The sequence below is a fragment of the Schistocerca nitens genome, chromosome 2 (genome assembly GCF_023898315.1).
Source record: "Schistocerca nitens isolate TAMUIC-IGC-003100 chromosome 2, iqSchNite1.1, whole genome shotgun sequence".
In the NCBI taxonomy this organism is placed as follows: domain Eukaryota; kingdom Metazoa; phylum Arthropoda; class Insecta; order Orthoptera; family Acrididae; genus Schistocerca; species Schistocerca nitens.
In genome coordinates, this window is record NC_064615.1 from 77,755,941 (window position 1) to 77,765,989 (window position 10,049).

Genomic DNA, 10,049 nt, shown 5'->3' on the forward strand with positions numbered 1-10,049 from the left:
ATGAGAGCCGGGCTTGTGGGGATACTCTACCTGGTGCGACTGAAGCAATGCCAAAAGGACCATTAAGTGTAAGTAGAAAAATTCCTAGATATAGTTCTCAAAGAAAGCATTATTATTTCACTTAATTTATGTTGACAGTATTCTTTCTAAGATATTAACTGGTATTATCTAACCATCAGAATCATTTAGCAGTGATGTAACGTTTTTGGATAGAAACTAGTCAGAAGTTAATATTCATGAGAAAAGAAAAGGAAATTCATGGTTGTAGCAGTGTGTAGAATCAGTGAAATGCAGCTACTCATATACAGTGAAACAATGTGTGCATTACACAATCACAGGTTTTGTTATGTGTATCTCTTCTCCATACATCTCTCCACCATAGATAAGTGCCAGCTCCCCCTTTATTCAGTAAATTGTTAAACTATAGCATTTGTGGTAATGTGAGTGTAGTATTATTTACTTTTGAATGCCTCCCATGTCTGAGTGTTGTACATTATTAGTAATAGACGAATGAAGGAATAATGGAGACTCATGAGCTATTATTCTTGCAAATTTGCTCATATATCTAGACTGTTAACATTTTAGATGTTGGTCACATTGAATAAACCACTTATTTACTGTTCCACAGACATTTAAACAGATGACATCCGAACTCAGTAATGAAAAGAAAGGTGAATGTGGAGAAAGTCAACTTACAATTTCTCTGACTAAGACAGTTGAGGATACAGAGGCTCATAATTTTGAGTCTAATGATTCTGACAAACTACATATAAAAGATTTTGAGCCCCCACAATCTCAAGCAGTAGACAATGAGAGCCGGGCTTGTGAGGATACTCTACCAGGTGCGACTGAAGCAATGCCTAAAGGACCATTAAGTGTAAGTAGAGAAATTCCTAGATATAGTTCTCAAAGAAAGCAGTATTATTTCACTTAATTTATGTTGACAAAATTCGTTCTAAGATATTAACTGGTATTATCTTACCATCAGAATCATTTAGCAGTGATGTAAGGTTTTTGGATAGAAACTAGTCAGAAGTTAATATTCATGAGAAAAGTAAATGAATTTCATGGTTGTAGCAGTGTGTAGAATCAGTGAAAAGCAGCTACTCATATACAGTGAAACAATGTGTGCATTACAGAATCACAGGTTTTGTTATGTGTATCTCTTCTCCATACATCTCTCCACCATAGATAAGTGCCAGCTCCCCCTTTATTCAGTAAATTGTTAAACTATAGCATATGTGGTAATGTGAGTGTAGTATTATTTACTTTTGAATGCCTCCCATGTCTGAGTGTTGTACAGTATTAGTAAGACAAGAATGAAGGAATAATGGAGACTCATGAGCTATTATTCTTGCAAATTTGCTCATATATCTAGACTGTTAACATTTTAGATGTTGGTCACATTGAATAAACCACTTATTTACTGTTCCACAGACATTTAAACAGATGACATCCGAATTCAGTAATGAAAAGAAAGGTGAATGTGGAGAAAGTCACCTTATAGTTTCTCACACTAAGACAGTTGAGGATACAGAGGCTCATAATTTTGAGTCTAATGATTCTGACAAACAACATATAAAAGATCTTGAGCCCCCACAATCTCAAACAGTAGACAATGAGAGCCGGGCTTGTGAGGATACTCAACGTGATGCGACTGAAGCAATTAAAAAACGACCATTAAGTGTAAGTAGAAAAATTCCTTGATATAGTTCTCAAGGAAAGCATTATTATTTCACTTAATTTATGTTGACAGTATTCTTTCTAAGATATTAACTGGTATTATCTAACCATCAGAATCTTTTATCAGTGATGTAAGGTTTTTGGATAGAAACTAGTCAGAAGTTAATATTCATCAGAAAAGTAATAGAAATTCATGGTTGTAGCAGTGTGTAGAATCAGTGAAAAGCAGCTACTCATATACAGTGAAACAACTTGTGCATTACACAATCACAGGTATTGTTATGTGTATCTCTTCTCCATACATCTCTCCACCATAGATAAGTGCCAGCTCCCCCTTTATTCAGTAAATTGTTAAACTATAGCATATGTGGTAATGTGAGTGTAGTATTATTTACTTTTGAATGCCTCCCATGTCTGAGTGTTGTACAGTATTAGTAAGACAAGAATGAAGGAATAATGGATAATCAAGAGATATTATTCTTACAAATTCGCTCATATATCTAGACTGTTAACATTTTAGATGTTGAACATATCGAATAAACCACTTATTCAATGTTCCACAGATATTTAAACGGATGAAATCCATCTTCAGTAATCAAAAGAAGGGTGAATGTGTTGAAAGTCATCTTATAATCTCTGAGACTGAGACATTGGAGAATACAGAGGCTCGTAATTTTGTGTCTAATGATTCTGACAAACAACATATAAGAGATTTTGATCCCCCACAATCTCAAACAGTAGACAATGAGAGCCGGGCTTGTGAGGATACTCTACCTGGTGCGACTGAAGCAATGCCTAAAGGACCATTAAGTGTAAGTAGAGAAATTCCTAGATATAGTTCTCAAAGAAAGCAGTATTATTTCACTTAATTTATGTTGACAGAATTCGTTCTAAGATATTAACTGGTATTATCTTACCATCAGAATCATTTAGCAGTGATGTAAGGTTTTTGGATAGAAACTAATCAGAAGTTAATATTCATGAGAAAAGAAAAGGAAATTCATGGTTGTAGCAGTGTGTAGAATCAGTGAAATGCAGCTACTCATATACAGTGAAACAATGTGTGCATTACACAATCACAGGTTTTGTTATGTGTATCTCTTCTCCATACATCTCTCCACCATAGATAAGTGCCAGCTCCCCCTTTATTCAGTAAATTGTTAAACTATAGCATATGTGGTAATGTGAGTGTAGTATTATTTACTTTTGAATGCCTCCCATGTCTGAGTGTTGTACAGTATTAGTAAGACAAGAATGAAGGAATAATGGAGACTCATGAGCTATTATTCTTGCAAATTTGCTCATATATCTAGACTGTTAACATTTTAGATGTTGGTCACATTGAATAAACCACTTATTTACTGTTCCACAGACATTTAAACAGATGACATCCGAATTCAGTAATGAAAAGAAAGGTGAATGTGGAGAAAGTCACCTTATAGTTTCTCACACTAAGACAGTTGAGGATACAGAGGCTCATAATTTTGAGTCTAATGATTCTGACAAACAACATATAAAAGATCTTGAGCCCCCACAATCTCAAACAGTAGACAATGAGAGCCGGGCTTGTGAGGATACTCAACGTGATGCGACTAAAGCAATTAAAAAACGACCATTAAGTGTAAGTAGAAAAATTCCTAGATATAGTTCTCAAAGAAAGCATTATTATTTCACTTAATTTATGTTGACAGTATTCTTTCTAAGATATTAACTGGTATTATCTAACCATCAGAATCATTTAGCAGTGATGTAACGTTTTTGGATAGAAACTAGTCAGAAGTTAATATTCATGAGAAAAGTAATAGAAATTCATGGTTGTAGCAGTGTGTAGAATCAGTGAAAAGCAGCTACTCATATACAGTGAAACAATGTGTGCATTACACAATCACAGGTTTTGTTATGTGTATCTCTTCTCCATACATCTCTCCACCATAGATAAGTGCCAGTCCTCTCTTTAGTCAGTGTATTGTTACACTGTAACGTTGTTGGTAATGTGAGTGTAGAAATATTTACTTTTGAACGCCTCCCACATCTGTGTGTTGTACATTATTAGTATGACATCAATGAAGGAATAATGGATACTCAAGAGATATTATTCTTGCAAATTCGCTCATATATCTCGACTGTTAACATTTTAGATGTTGAACATATTGAATAAACCACTTATTTAATGTTCCACAGATATTTAAACGGATGAAATCCATATTCAGTAATCAAAAGAAAGGTGAATGTGTTGAAAGTCATCTTATAATCTCTGAGACTGTGACAGTGGAGAATACAGAGGCTCATAATTTTGTGTCTAATGATTCTGACAAACAACATATAAAAGATTTTGAGCCCCCACAATCTCAAACAGTAGACAATGAGAGCCGGGCTTGTGGGGATACTCTACCTGGTGCGACTGAAGCAATGCCAAAAGGACCATTAAGTGTAAGTAGAAAAATTCCTAGATATAGTTCTCAAAGAAAGCATTATTATTTCACTTAATTTATGTTGACAGTATTCTTTCTAAGATATTAACTGGTATTATCTAACCATCAGAATCATTTAGCAGTGATGTAACGTTTTTGGATAGAAACTAGTCAGAAGTTAATATTCATGAGAAAAGAAAAGGAAATTCATGGTTGTAGCAGTGTGTAGAATCAGTGAAATGCAGCTACTCATATACAGTGAAACAATGTGTGCATTACACAATCACAGGTTTTGTTATGTGTATCTCTTCTCCATACATCTCTCCACCATAGATAAGTGCCAGCTCCCCCTTTATTCAGTAAATTGTTAAACTATAGCATTTGTGGTAATGTGAGTGTAGTATTATTTACTTTTGAATGCCTCCCATGTCTGAGTGTTGTACATTATTAGTAATAGACGAATGAAGGAATAATGGAGACTCATGAGCTATTATTCTTGCAAATTTGCTCATATATCTAGACTGTTAACATTTTAGATGTTGGTCACATTGAATAAACCACTTATTTACTGTTCCACAGACATTTAAACAGATGACATCCGAACTCAGTAATGAAAAGAAAGGTGAATGTGGAGAAAGTCAACTTACAATTTCTCTGACTAAGACAGTTGAGGATACAGAGGCTCATAATTTTGAGTCTAATGATTCTGACAAACTACATATAAAAGATTTTGAGCCCCCACAATCTCAAGCAGTAGACAATGAGAGCCGGGCTTGTGAGGATACTCTACTAGGTGCGACTGAAGCAATGCCTAAAGGACCATTAAGTGTAAGTAGAGAAATTCCTAGATATAGTTCTCAAAGAAAGCAGTATTATTTCACTTAATTTATGTTGACAAAATTCGTTCTAAGATATTAACTGGTATTATCTTACCATCAGAATCATTTAGCAGTGATGTAAGGTTTTTGGATAGAAACTAATCAGAAGTTAATATTCATGAGAAAAGTAAATGAATTTCATGGTTGTAGCAGTGTGCAGAATCAGTGAAAAGCAGCTACTCATATACAGTGAAACAATGTGTGCATTACAGAATCACAGGTTTTGTTATGTGTATCTCTTCTCCATACATCTCTCCACCATAGATAAGTGCCAGCTCCCCCTTTATTCAGTAAATTGTTAAACTATAGCATATGTGGTAATGTGAGTGTAGTATTATTTACTTTTGAATGCCTCCCATGTCTGAGTGTTGTACAGTATTAGTAAGACAAGAATGAAGGAATAATGGAGACTCATGAGCTATTATTCTTGCAAATTTGCTCATATATCTAGACTGTTAACATTTTAGATGTTGGTCACATTGAATAAACCACTTATTTACTGTTCCACAGACATTTAAACAGATGACATCCAAATTCAGTAATGAAAAGAAAGGTGAATGTGGAGAAAGTCACCTTATAGTTTCTCACACTAAGACAGTTGAGGATACAGAGGCTCATAATTTTGAGTCTAATGATTCTGACAAACAACATATAAAAGATCTTGAGCCCCCACAATCTCAAACAGTAGACAATGAGAGCCGGGCTTGTGAGGATACTCAACGTGATGCGACTGAAGCAATTAAAAAACGACCATTAAGTGTAAGTAGAAAAATTCCTTGATATAGTTCTCAAAGAAAGCATTATTATTTCACTTAATTTATGTTGACAGTATTCTTTCTAAGATATTAACTGGTATTATCTAACCATCAGAATCATTTAGCAGTGATGTAAGGTTTTTGGATAGAAACTAGTCAGAAGTTAATATTCATGAGAAAAGTAATAGAAATTCATGGTTGTAGCAGTGTGTAGAATCAGTGAAAAGCAGCTACTCATATACAGTGAAACAATGTGTGCATTACACAATCACAGGTTTTGTTATGTGTATCTCTTCTCCATACATCTCTCCACCATAGATAAGTGCCAGTCCTCTCTTTAGTCAGTGTATTGTTACACTAACGTTGTTGGTAATGTGAGTGTAGAAATATTTACTTTTGAATGCCTCCCACGTCTGTGTGTTGTACATTATTAGTATGACATCAATGAAGGAATAATGGATACTCAAGAGATATTATTCTTGCAAATTCGCTCATATATCTCGACTGTTAACATTTTAGATGTTGAACATATCGAATAAACCACTTATTTAATGTTCCACAGATATTTAAACGGATGAAATCCATATTCAGTAATCAAAAGAAGGGTGAATGTGTTGAAAGTCATCTTATAATCTCTGAGACTGAGACATTGGAGAATACAGAGGCTCGTAATTTTGTGTCTAATGATTCTGACAAACAACATATAAGAGATTTTGAGCCCCCACAATCTCAAACAGTAGACAATGAGAGCCGGGCTTGTGAGGATACTCTACCTGGTGCGACTGAAGCAATGCCTAAAGGACCATTAAGTGTAAGTAGAGAAATTCCTAGATATAGTTCTCAAAGAAAGCAGTATTATTTCACTTAATTTATGTTGACAGAATTCGTTCTAAGATATTAACTGGTATTATCTTACCATCAGAATCATTTAGCAGTGATGTAAGGTTTTTGGATAGAAACTAATCAGAAGTTAATATTCATGAGAAAAGAAAAGGAAATTCATGGTTGTAGCAGTGTGTAGAATCAGTGAAATGCAGCTACTCATATACAGTGAAACAATGTGTGCATTACACAATCACAGGTTTTGTTATGTGTATCTCTTCTCCATACATCTCTCCACCATAGATAAGTGCCAGCTCCCCCTTTATTCAGTAAATTGTTAAACTATAGCATATGTGGCAATGTGAGTGTAGTATTATTTACTTTTGAATGCCTCCCATGTCTGAGTGTTGTACAGTATTAGTAAGACAAGAATGAAGGAATAATGGAGACTCATGAGCTATTATTCTTGCAAATTTGCTCATATATCTAGACTGTTAACATTTTAGATGTTGGTCACATTGAATAAACCACTTATTTACTGTTCCACAGACATTTAAACAGATGACATCCGAATTCAGTAATGAAAAGAAAGGTGAATGTGGAGAAAGTCACCTTATAGTTTCTCACACTAAGACAGTTGAGGATACAGAGGCTCATAATTTTGAGTCTAATGATTCTGACAAACAACATATAAAATATCTTGAGCCCCCACAATCTCAAACAGTAGACAATGAGAGCCGGGCTTGTGAGGATACTCAACGTGATGCGACTGAAGCAATGAAAAAACGACCATTAAGTGTAAGTAGAAAAATTTCTAGATATAGTTCTGAAAGAAAGCATTATTATTTCACTTAATTTATGTTGACAGTATTCTTTCTAAGATATTAACTGGTATTATCTAACCATCAGAATCTTTTATCAGTGATGTAAGGTTTTTGGATAGAAACTAGTCAGAAGTTAATATTCATGAGAAAAGTAATAGAAATTCATGGTTGTAGCAGTGTGTAGAATCAGTGAAAAGCAGCTACTCATATACAGTGAAACAATGTGTGCATTACACAATCACAGGTTTTGTTATGTGTATCTCTTCTCCATACATCTCTCCACCATAGATAAGTGCCAGTCCTCTCTTTAGTCAGTGTATTGTTACACTAACGTTGTTGGTAATGTGAGTGTAGAAATATTTACTTTTGAATGCCTCCCACGTCTGTGTGTTGTACATTATTAGTATGACATCAATGAAGGAATAATGGATACTCAAGAGATATTATTCTTGCAAATTCGCTCATATATCTCGACTGTTAACATTTTAGATGTTGAACATATCGAATAAACCACTTATTTAATGTTCCACAGATATTTAAACGGATGAAATCCATATTCAGTAATCAAAAGAAGGGTGAATGTGTTGAAAGTCATCTTATAATCTCTGAGACTGAGACATTGGATAATACAGAGGCTCGTAAATTTGAGTCTAATGATTCTTACAAACAACATATAAGAGGTTTTGAGCCCCCACAATCTCAAACAGTAGACAATGAGATCTGGGCTTATGAGGATACTATACCTGATGTCACTGAAGCGTTCGAGCGTGCAAGAGTAAGTGTGGTTGTAAGTGCGTATGACTCTGGCAATCAAACGCCTATGTTTCCGCCACATGTGCCCTCCCTCATCGACTGTGCAGTTACCTCTTACGGATCTCCGTGCAGTGCGGGACCAATGCCGTTTTCTGCATAAGCTTTGTCGGTCAACCAACTACCACCAGGACAACAATTTGCTCTGCCACAATCCGTGCAGTACCACGTGGATACCTGCCACGTGGTCAGAACTGCTTCGTTCACAGGTCTACCTCCTCAGCATCCAACCACGCACGTGCCTGTCTTGGTTCAGCATCAGCACATGTCATCCTATTTTGATACCTCGGCCTGCAGCAGGAACAATAACTTGTTATCTGTGCCTGACCTCTACCTCGGTGCCATTGCTACGCATCATTGTTTTGTGCCACGACAGTCACCTTATCCGCACAGCGTTTTGATTGGAGTGACTATGAACAGTGAACACTGACACATTCCATCCAACACTCGACATCATTTCCCACACTGTGCTTCTGGACAGTCCACACCTGTGCAGCCTCCCTGCAACTTGGGTGGCCCTGGCTCTGATCATAAGTCAAGCTTTCTGAGGACTAACACGCGTTCTCGAACTTTGATCTTTTTCTCTCCTGTCTCACACACGCCGGCTCCAGTCGAGCTTCCAATACCATTCTCGGTACATCTTAGTGTCTCATCTGCGTTGGTGTTGCGCGACTCGTCAATCTGAACACACCAGCAACATGTTGAGCTTCCGCAACTGCTATCAACACATTACGATGTCTCACCCACGTCGGTCTTTCGCGTCACGATGGGTCGCGCTCAACCACAACGTGTCACCTTCACGCTGCCACCCGAACAGCCATCATTGCCACATCCCCCGGAGACATACTCTCCTGGAATACTACAGCAACAACAGCTCAATTCAGGCAACCTGTTCTTATGAACATTCTACAACGCTTACCGATGCTGCTGCCGTGTAATCCTGACAAAGCAACAACGTGGTTCAAAATTGTGGACAAAGTATTCGATCATTACAAACTTGATGAGTCAACCAGGTTTCTGTGCATCATCACCCACCTGCACGACCAGGAGGACTTGATTGCTGATCTGGTCGACGCCACAGACTCATCCAAGTGCTCCACGTCGAGCAACTAGGCAACAACAAACCTTCCCAGCTCTGGAGATGGCTACGTGCCCTGGTCAGCGCCCATCTATTCTCTGACACAGCTCTCCTCACCGTCTTGTCAGATAAACTATCTCCTCACATCCGCTTTGCTCTGGCTCAAAGGTCTCCTGAAACTGTTGAGCAAAGAATGACAATTGCCGACAAGCTACACGATGCATCACTGCTCTATTTCACCAGCCGCTGCCTACCTGACAAGTCTCAGGTTCATGCTCATCGCCCTGCGGCCGGACGCGGCCGGGGCTGTACTGTGCCGACCATCCCGCTCGCTCCAGGAAGCAGTAAACAAGCAACTGGGACGTCACCGGCTATGCCCACGGTCACGCCCCCTCCTGCAACCGAACCTGCTGCGCCCACCGAACATCGGTCACCGCCACTGGCAACGAACTTTCCGCAGGAAATGCAACTGCACTACTCGTACTGTTACTTCCACACACAGTTTGGTGAGGCAGCATGGAACTGCAGAGCACCCTGCTACTTCCAAAACGCCAGTCACAAGTAGGTCTGGGTGCCGCCTCCTGCGCACAACATGTCAGGTACCCCCCAGTGCTCCATTCTGCCCATGAACGACCGGATAATTGCGAACGACTTTACATTAAAGACATTTCGTCGGGATACCTTTTGCTAGTGAACACAGGTGCCGATGTTTCGCTGCTGCCTACATCCTTAGTGTCGTCAAACATCCGCCCTCATCATACTTCACTGTAAGCTGTGAATTCAACTAA